General features: G+C 45.3%; 1 long non-coding RNA gene across 1 annotated transcript in view; it reads left to right on the top strand.

The window, feature by feature from the left end:
• Positions 1-2,914: 2,914 nt before the first annotated feature.
• LOC109321625 overlaps positions 2,915-18,233 on the top strand; it is a 230,177-nt gene continuing 214,858 nt past the window's right edge. Inside the window, exon 1 of the long non-coding RNA XR_002104114.1 lies at positions 2,915-3,002. This is a non-coding gene — a long non-coding RNA (uncharacterized LOC109321625). The remainder of the gene's footprint in view (positions 3,003-18,233) is intronic.

Below are 18,233 nucleotides of genomic sequence, written 5' to 3' on the forward strand. Positions count from 1 at the left end.
AAGTCAGTCACCAGGTTGTCTCCTTTGGCCAGGATCAAGTCTAGCAGAACATCACCTCTGGTTGGCCCATGAACCTCTCGAGTCAGGAAGAGCTCCTTGACACAGGTCAGGAAGGATTGCGACTGGTTCAACTTGGCCAAGTGTTCCTCCCAGGAGATGTCTGGATAATTAAAATCATCCATGATGACCATGTCATGTGCATGTGTGGCCTGAGTCAATTATCAGGTGAACTCCAGATCAAGTTCTTTCCCCTGGTTTGGTGGTCTGTTGTATACACCTACAGTTAGGTCTATCTTGCCATACCGTCCCTGCCCCCCCACAACTTGACCCCGAGGGTTTCAAGCTGTTCATTTTTGGAGCCAATGTTGTCCTCCAAGCAGGTGTACTGCTCTTTCGCATAGAGGGCAATGCCTCTATTTTGTCCTGAGAAAGAGCCGTCCTGGGTTTGTTGCTTTTGAAAAAGAGGGGGCAGAATTAAGGTGACCCTGGCACTCCCATTTAAAAATAAATAAAAGCAAGGAGGAAGATATTACTTCATATAGGACTCTGGTGACACCGTACTTGTTCTGTGGGTAGAGATCCCCTTTACCAGGAACCCAGGGTATGTAATTGGGCACTTAATCCTTCCTTGATTACTGTTCCTCTGCATTGGGTGTACCTACCCACACTGTAGTCCCTTTTCAGTTCACAGCACTGAGAGTTGAAGTAACTGCCCCTCCTGAAGGGGGTACAAGAAGGAAGATACAGAGAGGTGTAAGCTTTACTGGTGAGCCTTGACACAGCGCATCCAACTTAGTCTGCATTCATTTAAAGCTGCCCTCCACAGGGACAAAGTCCTCCTCTAGATACCTAAAGTGTTGTAAAAAGAAGGAATTTTTTCCCTAGCCCTCACTGTACAGGCCTTGAACTCCTTGCTGTCATTTAGTTTGTTTTTACAGCAAGGCACTCTGCTGTTATGACTCATGCAGGCTTAAAGCTAAGACTTGGTGTTCAGCTGCCTTCTGCCTTAAAAGGTGATGCTGCTCCTGGTTTTTGTCATTTTAGGATATATATTTTTTTCTTTTAAGTTTCCTAAAACTTGTCAGACAGCTCTATCTTCTCAGGAAACATTTTATCAACTGTGCTAATTCTCAGTTTCAAAACTAAAATAAAGCAGCCTGTGTGGAAAGTATTACTGATTCTCCTCTGGGCCAGGTTGATTTATGTGCCAGTAAAATGTCAGACAGAAGCACTCCTTCACATAAGGAAGAACTGAGCACTGCCTGCTTTCCATTGTGCTGCTTTCTAGACCATCTGGAAATTATTGGAATTCGGCACTTGGAGCCACTAGTTGCAAGTGTGGGTTCACTTCTGCTTAAACCAGCCTCAGTGGTTTGCAAAACAGCTATCTGTTAAACAAGATGGTATATCACGATTCTAACCACTTGTGGCCAGTGAAAATGCTGTGGTGCTTTTATAGGCATTTTGACCTTGAGCAGATTATAGTGAAGCTGAATGCTTGCATTTAACTGAAATCCTGCTGCAGCTCCGGATGCTAGGGCAGGCATGTACACTGGTAGTGTTCTTGGCCAGGTGTATAATTCACTACCTGTTGTAGCAATGATGAAAACTTTAATGTAGAAACAAGCAATGGGGAATTTTGCCAAGACCTGCCTATAATGAAGTTCCTATTGCTGTTGCCATAGGTGTAACTTTAACAATGGTGAATTATATGTGCAATTATTTTTGTAACAGCAGGTGCAGCTTTCCTACCCTTAAATGTTGTTAAGTGTCACTATACAACTGTTGCCATATTTTGTACAGAGAATGACTGTGTTTCATTAGTGCGTATTCTCTGTGAAACCTACTCCCACTTCGAAGGCTTAATTTACTGATGACAGGAGTGGATCCAGGGGTGTGTGGCAGGATAGTCTACCCCCCTTGGTTGCATGCTATATGCACAGTGAGTTTTCTGAGCCCACCAGCATGGCAGTGTGGGCTCTGCTGGGATCTCCATGTGTGGTGTGGGCCCTGACCTCACCAGCTGGGTATTGTAGGTGCTGGCTGGAGACCCTGCTTTTACACAGCTCTGGAACCCAGGAGATTAGCACTACTGACTGTTTGTCATTCCTTCTTTCTCCTGCTGAATATCAGCCTGGACTCGGGAACAATGTGAAAACAGGAACTTGGGTTAGCCCCTGTGCTGGCCAGCTGGTGAGCTCAGAGAGTTGACTGGCATCCAGATCACAGACAGCAGGTGAGGTCACGTGCCCTTTGGTTGCACGCACAGTGGACAGCACTCACTAGGGCGATTACCTTTAGACAGACTGGGATAGTAGTCATTAGGAAAACTTCAAACCGTTATTGTGATTGGCCTTGATTATTCCCTTAGGAGGGAAATAATTTTACACTTGGGCTCCCCTAGAGGTTTTTTTTTTTTTTTTTTTAATCTAATATTTCCTGGGAACAGGGGACACTCATGTTTTGGAAGGAGACAAGAGAAAAGTCTATGGCATGACTTTTGTATTTGGGGGTACATACCTGTTACCTCTCTCTAATCCACACCCCTTTCTGTCATTGCCATAGTGCCATGATAGCTTTCTTATTTCCTTTGAGATTTCCCTAGAGAATACTGCTGTCTTCCCTCTGACTGATAATGTAGAAGAAGGGACCTTTCTTCCATCCACTTGACCCAACATGACTTCATCATATTAACTTGACACTTGTTGTTTTGTTTAGTAACTTTTCAAAGACTTTTAAGGACATGAGGATGAGGGCAAAGATCAGCGGTGGCTATTGTTTGGTAGGGCTTTATGGCTCTGGAAGGTCTGGATTACAATTTCATTTCTCTCACTTCCATTATTCCTGAAGTGTCTTCTGAATCATCTTCTGTTGAGTTTGCTGATAAATGTGGTATTTGTCTATTTTACAGTGGCAGCACTGAAAGACCATTATTGCTGTGCGACATCCAAGCCATATCCTGGTTCATCCTTGTTGTACCGTCAGTGAAACCTCCAGCCACAGTGAGTTTCTAGTTTTGGGATCCTTTTCTTCTGTGAGGATTTGTGAAGCGGAAAACGTTTTTGTACAAACAGCCTCTTCTTGGCTATTCCATGTGGAACAACTGGGTACAAATTCCATCAGTTGGTTTCTGTATAAAAAATTGTTCATTTTACTGATCCAATGCTCAGCATGATGTTTAAAATGCCTACATTGTGTTCTTTTCTGACCACCGCTACATTTTGCATTGAGGCCACTTCAGAGTAGGGTGGGGGAATTGAAAGTTTAATCATTCTTGCTGGAAAAGACCAGCATTAGCCAAGAAACTTTTCATCCTGAGTAATGCCTTTATCTTGCTCCATGAGATGCACTTTAACTGATTTGAGGAGAAGAGAACATTGGTGGGAAGAGCCATGATCAGATGCCTCATGATACTGCTTTAAGCATAGATTGGATCAAGCACTAGGGAAGATATTGGAGGAGAATAACACAAGATGTCATGTAGGGAGGGCCTGGATGCTGTGGTAGGGGTTTCTCATTTGACATTCCTATAGTTGAGTTAACGCTTTTGAAGTTGCAGACAGATATTCAAAGGAGCCTAAGGGAGGTAGGGGATTCAAAGGGGGTTGGATGCCAGTCTCACTCCCTTTAGACTCTCTTTTTTCTGGCAATCCCAGCTAACAGCACAATGAATAAAAAAAAAACTTAGTTTTTTTTCTTTTATATCTCTGTTGTCAGTGCAAATGTTCCATTGGCTTTGTTGCAAATATTTTTGTTCTCTGCCATCAATAATCCAATAGGACATGCTCAGCTAAAAATGGCATTTAATACTTAAAAAAAAAATATATTGCATAATGATTATTTGCAATGGTATCTCTCAGAGTTAATACATTAGATACCTGCATCTCCTATGTTATTCCAGTTGGGAGAACACAATGCAGCTTTTGCAAATGACTCATTATACCTTGTGCACCTGTGTTAAGGGCAGAGGCAGATCTAGAGGAAGCCTGTGCTTACCTAAATGTTTGGGGATTTTTTAGGTAGGACTGGAAAACTTCACAGGCAAAAGAATGGACGTTTTAGAGGGGATAAATGCCACTGAATTTGAATGGGGCTCGGATACTAATATCCTTTCTTTTTGGGGTCATGGCCAAGAGAATGGAAAAAATCTGTGTTCAGAAAGCTGTTGAGCGTTTCCTAAGTAAATGCAATAAACTAGGTAGGAGGGGACTGGGGGAATCCTTGGCTTAGCACCCTTAAGCCAAGAAATTTAAGTTGGAAAGATGCTGAACAAAAGCACAGGCGCACTACATATTTCTAGCTTTGGCTAGTATTGCTAATACATAAGTAATATATGAATTATGGAAGAAAAAGGAGATGGCTTTTGCAAATGGCTGTCATCTCCAGTGAGGAGAGAGTAAGTTGTGGAGTATGTGGCAGAGGGTGGTGCCATACCTGTCACAAAGGCCTTACTGAGTGAAAGTAATTGCTTTAATGATGAGTAGTTAAAACAGACACACAGGAGAAAAGAAGTGCAGCTCTCCAGCTTGAAAGCTGGTTCCAGGGTCATGCACAGAGCTCAGAGCCAATACGTTGTGGATATGAGGAATATTGATCCGGGCTATGGCTGCTTGCAGTGTTTCACTCTTTTTCCCAATCATCATGACTGGGATTTCTGACCTCTTTAACCACTACCATTTCCTTTTCTTTCTCAGTCTCTTATGTTATAATGTGATATGTGCAGGAGTGAGGGCTTGGGTGGAGGGAGGGGCTTATTGTTGTGTGTATGGCACTGGGAGCTGTTTATCTGGGCACTTGCTTCCTTTGACTTCACCTTGAACAAAAGTAATTGCTTTATCCACAAGACATTGAAAAGGAGGCTCAGGCTTTGTATCATATCAAGCACTCTTTGAGCTCCTTTAGTATGCACAGAATCCTCCTTTGACATCCTCTAGTTATGCACGTGGGTTTTGCCTTTGCAGGAGACAACAGATTCTTGTCATGGATGTTAACTTTTCTCCCCCACCTTGTCTAATCTCTCAGATTCAAGTCCTGTCCTGCAGAATTCAAGTCCTTTCCTGCAGAAAATTCATTATGAATAAATGGAGGTTTCTGTGGATCCTGTGGTTAGGCTGGGTGTGACCCAGCAAGTGAGGAGCGGGATATGAGTGAGAAGGATCTTTTTGCAGAAGATGTCTCCTGGGGCAGAGGTTTTCTCACTTCAATAACCAGCTCCTCATTTAGTGTAAATGAGCGCTGGTCCATCTGTTTCAGTGGACTGATGCCAGCTTCTATCATCTGAGGATACGGCCCACAATTGGTAGCTGTCCAGAAGTGCTCTAAAGAAAACTCAGAATAGATGGAGATTGTTATCATTTACAACCTGAAGCGTGAGGGCATGTGCTATATCAATGCTGGCTACTGACTTGCTACTCCCTCCTGACTAAAGCCTGGTTTTTGATGTTGGGTGGCTGTGTGGCTTCCAGTGCAGACAGCACCGGGATGGTGGGGGATTGGGAAGCCCTGCTGTTGTCATCACATGTGATGCATATTTGACAAAAAACCACCCCTGGAGCCAAGAGGTTGGAGGTGATGGGGAGCCAAGATCACAGGCCTAGTCTGTGCTGTCAGGTCTACCTCTGCTAGCCCTGTGAGGAGGCATGCACATACTGCATGAAATCACTTCCCACTGGGAATAAACATAGAATGGTACATGCTCTGAGAGGAGCTCCTTCCTCTGGCAGCTGGCAAAAGTATGGAGCTAAAGAGGCCAGCATGAGCTGTTTCAGCAGTTGCGTTGGTGGTGGCTGGTCCTACCAGTGACCCCGAGTGTATGGATTACTCTTCTGTGCTTGAGTTTTCATTGTTCCCTTGCCCTAGTGGCAGGTAGTCACAGACATGTAACAAAGTAGCTGGATGCCCAGGGCAGCAGTGATGTGTGGAGGCAGCAGGGACTGCCAGCTGCTGCTGTGCTGCCTGTGTGGCCGTTTTCCACCCCCATCATGTCAGTGCTTTGAGCTACAGCCCTCATCGCCCCATCTTCGTTATGCTATGGACTAGTCATATGACTGCTCCATGAAAGTACAAGCTGGGCTGTTTGTATGCAGAGCGAGAGGGTGGCACACTGGTTAGGGGATGTTGGAGACCTGGCTTCAATTCCCTGCTCTTCTTGTGTGAACCTGGGTAAGTCACTTAGCCTCAGTCTTCCTATCTGAAGAATGAGGATAATAGCACTTCCCTTACTATTAAGCGCTGTGAGAATAAATGTGTTAAAGCCTATGAGAGGCTTGGATATGATGATACTGTGGCTGCGTAAGTGCTGTGGGTGGAGTATGCTTTTTCATCCTGTTCTGCTTCTATAACAATGTTGCTGTGCTGCGCTGTTGGTTTCCCAAGCTGCTTTTGGATCATGTCTCCAAAGGACCCTTTGTTTGAGCAGTGCCTCAAGCTGGCTGAGAAAAGGTAAATGGATCTGGGGCAATGAGGAAATACAAATACCCTAGCTTTGTATTACTTGGCTGATGCCTTGCATGTGGATCTCTTGCATCACTTTGCTTCGTGCAGTCAGGCTTTCTTACTCAGCTGGCTTGTTTATTTTGTGTTGGCCTTCAGTATCGGGCACTTTGTCAAGGTGTCATCACGGGGATCAATTTTACTAATGTTCCAAACATCATGGGGCTAATCTCCTTTATTCTGTGCATGATTAGGGTGCTATAGCACAAGCTCTCTTGAAAAAGCCACTTATTTCAGGAAGGTGGGTGCATAGTATTTTCTCAGGGTTTCAGGTGTGAAATTTTGTCTCGGCCATAAGGAAAGCAAAGTCTTTCCCCCTTTCCTCCTAATTGCTCAACTGCTGCAGCACCCACCCATGACATGTCTTTTAACTAAGTGATACATAACACCAGAGTGGTAACTCTGTAGCACAACAGAATAGCACCTTTTGCTGCATCAAGGTCTGGGAACCTGTGAGTAAACCCTTCCTAAAAACATATTCAAGGTAAATGTCACTAGCTTCCTTCTATTCTAGATAAAATAGCACAAGTAAATCTTCTGCTACTATATGAGTTCTGGCTGTGGTTAGCCTTGTGGGAAGGGAGCAGAGGGAAGTCAAATTAGGGCTTGAATATTCAGATTCCTGTGGTATTCTCTGGGATTTAAGAATGAAATGGGTTGAGTACATCGCTCAGGGGACTAAATTAATACACGAAAGTACATTTGGCTCCATGCTGCAAAGAAATCTCACTTTGGGGTCCAGCCGAGATATGGCTGTATAGCTGATCACCTCTTCCTTGGTGTCCCCTGTTTGTCTGGGGAGAAATATAATGGTTGTGGGCACTCTTAGTGGGACTGAAGGAGATCATGCTGTCTCAGTTTCTCAAATTAAAGAAGCAAGGGAATGAAACATGAATGAAAACCTGTTCCCCTTGTTTAGTTTGTGTGTTGGCTCAGGGACATAGGGGAGTCACCAAAAGGTTCTTGTACTTGAAATGTAGGAATGGCAACATGTGGTCCTTTCAGTCTGGTATTTTGTCTGACAGTGGTCAGTGCCAGCTGTCTCCAGGGCACAGTGCAGGGAACCCTACAGTTGTGGGGATAAACTATCCCTAGGGAATGCTCCTGCCTGCTTAGTAGTTATGAAATGTTATTAAAAAACTGCACAGAGAAGCTCCATAGAGGCTCAGTGGTTAGATTAACAGCATTTTTGTTTCACATAGTTTATTCAAAGCTTTGACTTTTTAGAGAGAAAAGAACTTTTTTTTTAGCATTATATTAACCCCAAATGCATTTCTATTTGGGGAATAAATATGGTTTGGAGGAAGGAAGAACGGCACAGATATTAGTTCAGTAAATCACTTTTAAGATGATCAATACATAATTCTGCTCTTAGATGCAGTCCTGAATGCCCCAGAATGTGAATGTGTCCCCATTCACTCTCCTGAGAGTGGAAGGATTTGTGTTGCTGAGATCTCAGGGCTCCTATACACATGTGTGGAGCCTGCTCTGACATGCGGGAATTGATTAATCGAGTCTGCTGGAGCACAGAAATTGATGCACTCTGGCAGCCTTGTACGTCACGTGTATCAGTGTCCCAGCACGCCTCTGCACTGAGAAAATGGCTGTTAGGGGCCAAAATCAATTTAATTTAACTTTTAATCCAATGTTAGCCACCCCATGGATGATGGGCAGGGAAGAGCTGGAGGAGGGGACCCAAGCTCTGGCATCTATCAACCAAACACCCAGACCCTTCCTAAATGAGAAACTACACACACTGTTTAAGGATGACTGAAACAAACAGTTTATTTAACATCTAACAACCAGTTACTATAAAATCAAAATACCTTATCCTAAAAGAACACTATACTATAGTACATATATATTGTGGTGGTACTGCTTATGTTGGAGGTCTTATTTTATCCCTTATTTCTCAGATTGTCCAGCCTTGTGACTCCTGCAGTATATTCCTACTCTTGCCTGCCACGTCTTGATTAATTTGGATGTTATTAGTCAGGAGGTGTTACTTAAATTTCTTTTCCACAGTCAGACACTGGCAATCCATGTAGAAACTTATCTGGGTTATCAGCTCTCCTGTACCTCTCTTAGCTAATACTCACAAATCATGTCATCAGTTGAATCAGAGTCTTATTTGAGTTATGCAGTTTTCTTTCCTTTATGTATTTATTTATTTACTTACATCTATAAACAGTTCACAGTCAGAGACATCACTGTTATTTCCCAGTGTCGCATACAACTCTTAATTTTTACTTTAGGAATATTTCATTGGATCTAGATTTAGATGACATACCTTTTAGGGTAAAGGTAACTGAAAAGTTCAAATGCGACCAGGATATTTTTTCTTTTTCGTATCTGTAGTTTCCTTGTAATTCCCTCTATATCCAGGTGTGATCTGTTCTCACTAACTCCTTGGAACATTCCTGTTTGTCTGTTTTTGTTTTTGTGGGTTTTTTTAGGGTGAAAGATTAGCCGTCACTCAGGCTCTTTCTCTCCTCAAGTCCCTTAGAGCCCGACTGGCTCAGCTCAATGTTAAAAAATATACAAAAAGGAACAACAAGGTCAACTTTCACTTGGACCTGATGGATAGCTGCTGTTCCTCCTTCTCACAGCTTTGGCTGATGCACTTTTTTTCTGCAGAGTATTTCTTTTTTTTTAAATGAATTTACTTCACTGGTGGCTTCGTAATGGTATCTGATTGAGTCCTCTTTTCCACCTGGGTCAGGCTCCTGGGATTCTTTAGTCCCAGCCATCCTTTCCAGTTTTTTTCTTCTCAGTCATCTTTCCACATGCCACACTGCCCCTCCCAGGGTTTCTCCATCTTAAAGGAGCAGCAGCTCTGGAAGCATTGTTCTCCCACTGTCATTGCATTTCCACTCCATTCAGTCCCTTTCTCTATGGTAAGTATTTTATTTATGAACTGTCCCTCATATAATTAAGTTGCCTACTGTTTACAACACTATATAACATGTGGGTACATACAGACATAAAACACAAGGAAGAAGGGGTGATATTTACCTATAGGGACTGCTGGGTCATGCTACTGGGGAAAGGTAGGGACAGATAAACCAGAATGACCCTCACACAGTTTCCCTCCCTGCAGTATGCTAGTAGTGTTGATCTATTCTGTATCACTGGTGGTAGAGTTCAGCTTCAGGTAAATATCCTTTGTTTCTCAGCCTCACAGGCTCCATCTCTCAGGCACACTCCCAACCAGAAATCCACTTGATCTACCAGCGGTGGGGTGCTTTGAAATAAAACACATTCCATGAGCTTTAGTTCAAAGTGCCTTGCCGCCATTTTTTCAGCACAAGGACGCTGATGCACCTGATGCAATTTTAATTAGTGAGGCTCACTAATTAAAGCGTCTGGCACTGCATCCCACAACACACGTAAAAATGCCCTCAGTGAGGTTGAGTTCCCTTCTTCCTTGCCTTTGCTTGCTACCTGCATTAGCACTTGTTCAGTTCTTTCTGTGGATGTTCAGTGTCCCACCAAGGAGGGTTTGCTTTCTCCTTGCGCGACGCATGAGATAACCATGAGGGAACGCCAACTCCCTGAGTGCATGTCATATTCCAGGATGCAGAAAGGATGGCAATGTCTAAAGGTCCTGCCTGAGATCCTCATAATGCTAGGCTCATATATTGACCTTAGCAACAATAACAAGAGGTGGAGGAGAGATTGAGGCACAGTGCTATGAAGGGACTTGCTCAGGTTCACAGAGAAGGATAAGGGCAGAGTGGGGGAAGGAACTCAGTGCAGTGCCTTATCCTCACTCCTAAGCCACATCCCCCTGGCCCTGCTGGAGCCCTATCTGCCAGGGCTACGGGGCCAGGGACCTGAGTCCACAGCCTCCTGCCCCCCTGCAGCAGCACCCGAACCTGGCTTCTCCCCATGCCCTGTGGGCTGTATGGCCGGAGCAAAGCCCATGGGGAGGCAAGTGTGCGCTGCCTGCTGCGGGCAGGTGTGGGGGCAGGGTCTGCTCCCCGCTGCTGTGCTCACTCATATGGGAGGCAGGGAGACCCATGTCCTCTGGATCTGTATGCAGGGTCAGGGCAGGGGCAGGCTGCCTGCTGCAAGCTCAGGCTCCCCACCCTGCTGCCCTCCCCTGGGGCCTCCACAGCCTGGCAGGTGGGACCCTATGCAGGAGGGCAGAGCGGGGCTACATGGGGAAGCTTGTTGCTGCAAGTGCAAGCTTGTGCTGCCCTGATGAGGTGTCCCCTGTCTGCCTGGCAGCAGTGGGGTCAGCAGCTCAGAGTTTTGCCCCTTGCTACTACCAGGCATGTGTTGCCAGGGTGGTGTAGGGCCCAACAGTGGCAGTAGTGAGCTTCCCTGCCTGGCTCCGCTCTGTCCTGCTGGGCCAGACCTCACTTGCTGGCCCCGGGGGAGGGCAGCAGGGCAGGGAACCCAAACCTGCAGCGGGCAGCTCACCTCCACCTCATGCACAGATCTGGGGGGATGTTCCCCTGCCCTCCTGGGAGTGCACATAGAGGTGGAGAGCAGGTCCTGCCTCCCCCACCCCACCGCCTGGATGAGCTGCCTGTGGCCCCATCCCTCTCCCTGCCAGGGCCCTGTGGCTGTGAATTAAAGCCCTGGGCCCCAACCTCCATGCACCAGGCCCAGCCTTGGCCTGCCCAATTCCTTTCCTCCCGATGGGGGCCTCAATCCCTGACTTACCTGCAGGAGCTGCTCACTAGGCTGCCTGGAAGTCATGTGCATGTACATGCACACAATGCCTCCTGCCCGACTGCCCTCCTCCCGCTCCCCTCAGCCCCCTGCAGGCTGGAACTCTGCCAGCCTGCAGATAGCACTTTGCAAAAGAGCAAAATCTGCCTGTTTCTCTGTTAAAATGAAAAATCTGCGTTTATCTTGGGTAGAAGGAAAAGCCACTGTTTTTTTATGTTTTCCCGTGCAAAATGGAAAACCCAAATCCCTGATGATTACATTGCAATGTGCCCTGTGAGAGGGACAGCACATAGTTTGGGGTCAGAGCAGAGACCAATATGCTGAACTCTTCCTGCACCTTATACTACTGGGAAGGCTTCAGCTGGAGTATAGTTTCCACTCTGTGCTGGCTCAACTGAAGTGTGGGGAAGGCTCTGTCCTCCCTTACATGGGCATAGGAGGGAAAGAAGGAGCCTTTCCAGTTGACACTTTTCTCTTCTATGTTGTGACCTGCCATTCAGGAAAGCCGTGCAGGAGACTAGAGAGGCTTCTCACAGTCTGTTTTCTGGGTCCATAGGTCTACTCTGAGTGGAGCTCGGAGTGATTTCTGCTTCCTTCCTTCCTGCCCAGTTCCCTGCTCTGTGCTCTGCTGGTGCCATCTGATGACCTCAGGGGAAGAATTGTTATATGTTCATGAAATAAAATGCCACTGCTGTTTTTAAAAAAAAAAAAAAAAAAAAGTAAATCTATCAAAAACAAAACACCAACCCACCCCAAAAACCAAGGAAAATCCCAAAACAAATTAACAAAACAAACAAACAACCCACCCAATGTCCACAAAAAAACAAAAAACACCCCTCTCCCTTCATTAATGTTCCTCCTTTTCCCTTGTTGGCTGTGAAGTTTGTGTTTTTTATATATCAATGTGATTATGCACTATTCTTCTACCATGGTACAAGCCAGGGACTCTCGCTTGATAACTTATGCCCCAAACCTGTAACTTCGAGTTGAGCTACAGCGTGTTGTTTCGAAAAACCATCTCGCCTTGCTTTCACAAATGAGTGATAAAGAAGCCATCTCCACCCTTGGAAAGTTGTTGCAATGATTCAATTACCCTCACTGTTAGAAATCCCACAGTTAGACATGTTTTGGCTGTGAATTTGTGTAGTGTAGCTTTTAGTGAGCCTTTGTTGGCCAATTTGAGGAGCCTTCTCCTAGACATCTTGTCGCTATGTAGGCACTGCTGGGTTAGCAGAATGCCCAAAGCAAGATGATGTACATATAGCTGAGGTTTTTAGAACGACTAGAGATATTTTGAGATCATCTCCCTCAACTGCCCTGTTCTAAGAATTTGAGCCCTTTTAAAGGGGTCTTGAGTTGGTTATCAAAATATTCATTGTTTGCCCTTAAATCTTGGCTTCCATCTCCAGAAGACCCTAAAACGCTGTGCTGACAAGTCATACCAAACACTGTAAACTTGATCCATGACTAAGATCCTGCTTTCATAGAGTTCCTCTGGTTCCTGTGAGGAGGTAAAGTTGCTTAGAAATGTCTTAACTCCTGCTGCATCTCTAGATTCCTTGAAGGCACTCTTGATTTTTTTTTGTTTTTGTTTTTTTTGAATGACCAGGATATATGCTTGAATTCAAGCCAGTGAACTGAATCTTTCTGTCACTTTGGGCATGTTCTCAAGGGCCTTGGGAATAACAAGCATTTAGAAAATTTTCCTGTTATTGGTCGGATCCCAGCCTAACTCCCAAAGTGCTAGCGAATGAGGAGATGCACTCTTGGTTAAGCTACTGGCTTGGAGTGCAAGAGGGAGGGGTTCAATGCCCAGGTCTGCCACAGGCTTTCTGCATGACCTAGGATGCATCTTTTAGTCTTTCTATACTGTTCTTTGCCTGCCCTGCATATCCAGACTGTGAATATTTCAGGCCAGGCACTGTCTATATACAGTGCCTAGCACAGCCAATGATCCTAGGTAGGGCTCTGCGAAATTTTGGCAGCTGTTTCGTTTTGGAGGTGTTTCAGCCCGAAATACCAAAACTGAAACGAAACGGAAGGCTTCAAAACATCTTTGAAATGAAACGAAACCATTTAAAATGTTTCAGAATGTTTTGGAGGTGCCCCCTGGGAATAGTCCAGCACAGCCTTCCTTTTAAAGAGCTGGGAGGCTGGGGCCGGGCAGCCATGGGGGCCTCTCCCACGGCTCCCCACACTGGGAAAGGGGCAGGCACAGCCAGAGGAGCCATGGGAGAAGCCCCCATGGCTGCCCTGCCTGGCTCCATCTCCTGCCCAGCCCCAGCCTCCCAGCATTAAAAAAAAAAAAAAAAAAATGCAAAAAACAAAAAAGCCCCGCATTCACTGGCTGCAGTACAGCAATTGGGGCCTCTGGGGGCTCATGGCAGAGCCCCCCCCACACAGTGAGGGCCAGCAGGCATTGTCCCCCCTGCTCGGCACCTGCGTGGCAGCTGCCTCATGGCGTGGGTGCAGCGTGGCTTGGCAGGGCTGTTTGGGAGAAGGAGCCGCTGAGGCTGAGTGGTGCCAGGTTCTGGCTGACTGCTGGAGCCACCCTAGCTCCCAGACAGTGTGTGGCGCTCTGCTGAGCCACTCTGCACCTGCGCCATGGGGCAGCTGCCATGCCGGTGCCAAGTGTGGGGAGGGCAATCCCTGCTGCCCCCCACTGCCCTGTGCTGCGTGGAGAGGCTCTGCCATGAGCCCCCAGAGGCCCTGATTGCCACTACTGTAGCCAGTGAGTGTGGGGCTGTTTTTTGTAAGTGCCATGACTAGGCTGGGGCTGGGCAGGGGCTGGGGCCAGGTAGGGCTGGCATGGGGGCTTCTTTTGTGGCTCCCCCACCAGGGCAGAGGCAGGCACAGCCGGAGGAGCCATGGGAGAACCTGCAGCCTCCCGGCTGTGCCTGCCTCTCCCCGGCCGATCCGAATCGCCGAATCAGTACCAAAACTCCAAAACAGATTCGGCTGAATCGAAACAGAATGGTGATTTGAAACACTGAAACGAATCACTGTCCTCCAAAACAGCCGAATCCAAAACCAAAATGAAACCTAGTCATTGCACACAACCCTGCTCCTAAGCACCACTGTAATAGCTAGACAGGTAGTGAAGGCAATCTGCTGAAAGTAAAAATGCTTGGGTTGTGTGTAGCCTGTGGCCAGCAGCCAAGTTACAGAGTGTCTGTTATCTTAGCTAATACCACTTCTTTGTTCCTTCTGCTTTTCCAGTCTGAATTCACCCATGTTATTCACTAGACTGTCAGCTCTTTCCACAAAGCCTCTCTGTATTATGCCTGTACAGTGCTCAGCACAGCAGAGTCCTGGTGTGGGCTCTTATACCCACACTTATGCTCTTAAAGTTCTTATGACCTGGGCTCTTATGTCTTACAATAATTATGCAAAATAATTAATTCTAGGCCAACAGGGCAATAAATCATCTATATTCTCCATGTAAATGTACCCTGACTACTGGGGGCAGGCAACGTAAATGAGCTGCCTCCAAAATTTCAGCTCAAAATATGTAGCTGAAAAACAAACAGCTTTCTCCTTCTCCCTTGGTTGGAGCTATAATCTAGGGCTAAATACTTATGGCAAATTGCTCTTTAAGGAATTTAAATTCCATATTTATAATTTCATTCTTATTAATTAAAAGCCCCCTCTCAGTTACAGTTTGCTCAACTGATTGACAGCCAACTCTGGGGTGCTGCACATCCTGCATATATATTTCAACAAGCATGCACATCCTTAAATTTTACTTAACTTATTTATTTAGCTTTTATGAGAATAGCATCTAGCCATCTGCTCTAGGCACCTTTGTATCATTTAAAATATGTCCTAAAAGCAGCAATCAGAATAACTTGCCACAAGCCTTCCCTTCCCCACCTTGAATAATTCTCCACCCCTTCAATTACAGTTCCTTTTACCCAATCTATTTTCAAGTGTCTCCTAGGGGGAAAAAAAAGCTTCTGTTTGAAATGTAGATTTTTTTCTGTTAGGTAAATGCCTTGCATACAGTGTATTCAAACTGACATATCTGTCATTTTTATTTCAGGGGGCCCACTTTTTTATATGTCTTGCTCTGTCCCCAAATCAGGAAAGCGTGGAGATTCCTGTCCTAGTCGTTGTCATCATCACTGGCAATCCCTCGCGGTCTAGGCTGATTTATTTTTCCCCATGATTGTCGTATCTATGGGTCTGAAGATGGCTGATGAGGCCAAATCAGGATTGATGGGTTCTATTGCAACTGGGGTAGCCACCCACCCATGTGGGGTGGGTGGCTCTGAGTTCTTGGTTTGGTCCATGACATGCTGTTTCTGCCACTCCCACCTTTCCATCTGCTGTTGTCATGAGGTTTCAAAATACTGAGATCCTTGCAGCAGGCTCTTCCTCCATTCGGAGTGGTCCTGGGCAGTAGTTGATGTCGATGTTGCATGAGTTGATGTTAATGTTGCATTTTTTCAAGTTGGACTTGAGGACGTCCTTGAAGTGCTTTCTCTGCCCTCTTCTTGAGCATATGCCTTGACTAAGCTGGGAGAATAAAACTTGCTTCAGTAATCTGGAGTCAGACATCCTCCAGAAAGACATGGGCAGCCCAGCAAAGTCGATGTTAGCTGATTGTTGCCTTGCTGCTCATGGTGTTTCCTTTTTGAGAGGATGCTAATGTTGGTGCATCTGTCTTCCCACTGGATTTGAAGGATCTGCTGAGGCAGGCAGGTACTTTTTCAGTGACTTGAGGTGTCTCTTGTATTTTATCCACATCTCAGCTCCATTCAGTAAGGTTGGGATTGTGACTGCTTGATAAACCATGAGCTTGGTTTTGAGTCTGATGTCATGATCTTCAAATACCCATTTCCTTAGGTGTCCGCAGGCTGCACGTGCACATTTGATGCAATGTTGGATTTTTTTGTGGATGTCAGCCTTCTGTGAAAGATGGCTGAAATAGCAAAGCTGTGCTGCTATCCAGTGCACCCGCAAGTGGTGGATAATGGAATGACCTGCAGGGAAAGTTAGGTCTGAAATAAGCAGGGGTAACTCTGATGACTAAGCAGTTGTGGACCTTTTCTAGTACCCCAAAGTTTATTCAAGGCATATAGCAGATATGGAAAGTATGAGTGATTTGTTTAAAAAAGTGGTAAGTGGAAAACGTTGTGTAGTCTTACCATCCAAGATATTCCTGGGGTCCTATGACCCTTAATTGGGAAGGGCTGGCTTCAGAAGGTAAGAATGTAAGGCAATAAGTTAGTGCTTTCAAATCCTGCATGAAGAGACTTTCTTGTCACCTGGTTTCCTACTAACCTTTGTATACATAAACATACATTTGGGACAGCTAATGATCCCTTATTCAGAGGAACCTTGAATTTTAGTCATTATCATCATGGTGGAAAATGGTGGCATCCAGATCCCTTGGTTACAGAGCAGAACAGGGCCTTGCCATGTTAAGTGCTCTGCAAGCCTAGAAAGCTGCAGAGACCCACAAGCCTCAGAGAGAGCAGGCAGTTTAATGAGGTCAAATTCACCACTGGTGTAAGAGAATTGCACTTGTCTTTCGGTAGGGGACCTGCACTATTAACTTGTGTATAAGCAAGGAGAAAATGGATCCTTTTTTCCTAAAAAAATAACGAAAATCCAAAGCTCTATTTTCAGCAGATTAGTGCTTGTGTCTAATTTATTTCTCTTTCTTGAATGCCGATGTGTTCTACTGAGTCGGGTCACAAGCGGAGACCAGGGGAATGGCTCAGTCAATATGAATGTCCCAACTCTGAATCCAGAGCAGTGAAACTTGGTTAGTTTGAAGCTGAGAATCTTGTTAACTTTTTCTGTTGTGGCTTGTTGGAAGCTCTGAATGGCATTACTGAAGCTTACCAGTCTTCAAGCTCAGGAGGCCAGCCTTGCATCAGCTCTTACATTTAGGTTAAGAAGGTTATCAACACAGCTATAAGGATTAACTTGTAATTCATTTGGCCTGGAAGCATAAATGCTGTAGCTATCAATGTCTAAGATACATACTTGACCAGGAAGTGTTTTTCATGTGTTGTAGGTGAGTAGTTTTTCCAAGCCTGCTTCTGTTTTCTGAACTCAAAGAAGGCTCTAGGACCCTAAATGCTTCTAGTTGTTTGAATTACTCTTCCAGAGCAGTCTATAGCCAGTGACTGAGTTTTGTTATCTTTATGAAGTGAGGAAGAAGGTAGGGCAGGGGAGCACCTTAGAGATTATTCGATTTAGGGAGTCATGAGCTTCTGTAGGCAACACCCTATTGTGTCAGATGCTATGTTCCATGAAGTGTTTTCTGTCTCTAACTTTTATTTCCCCCTCCTTTTATTAATTTCTCTCTCTATGGTTCCATCAGTCAGTACTGATGCTGCACAGAACAGGGGCACCTTTAATGTAGCAATAACTTTCCTTCATTCTTCCTAGTGTTTTGCAAACCTTGTACAATCAGTCAGTTTTAATCCTGTCCAGTCTTTGATATTGGTGGTCCAGCTTGTCCTAGGTCATCCTTTTCTTTGTCTGTCCACAGCACCTTGCAGGATGGTGTTGATGAGGGTGCTGGGCCTTCTTGTTACATGTCCAAACCTGACCTGTGGTAGGGTAAGTCTTGACCAGACAGGGACATGTCTAAATTTGCCCTTTGGTTTGGACATGTCCCTGTCAGATCAAGGTTTATCCTGCCACTGGTACCATGTAGCCAGGTTGCACTGGTCTCTGGTTGGGTCATCAGTGACTAAACTGGCACCCCTTCCTGGTCTGTTAGAGGAGGATATATGGAGACCCAGCAGGACTAAAAACAAAACCTGCTGTAACCTGGGAACACCCAAGGGCGTGCCCGTCCTCAGTTGAAAGGGATAGATGAGGCAGGCGACAGTGCTGTGAGAGGGACACCGGTGATTAGAGGTTGGGTCCCGCTTTTCTTTATAGAGTCAACTCCACGCCAATGCTCTTAACTATTTCCAGTTTATTGAATTATAATATACATATTATTCTTATCCAATATATATATCCAGTATAATATAAAAGATATCGTTAAGAATACTTTTGGGAAGCTTTCTTTTGATACCTATTAGGTACTT

This window comes from Crocodylus porosus, unplaced genomic scaffold (genome assembly GCF_001723895.1).
Source record: "Crocodylus porosus isolate Cpor-Errol unplaced genomic scaffold, CroPor_comp1, whole genome shotgun sequence".
NCBI lineage: Eukaryota > Metazoa > Chordata > Crocodylia > Crocodylidae > Crocodylus > Crocodylus porosus.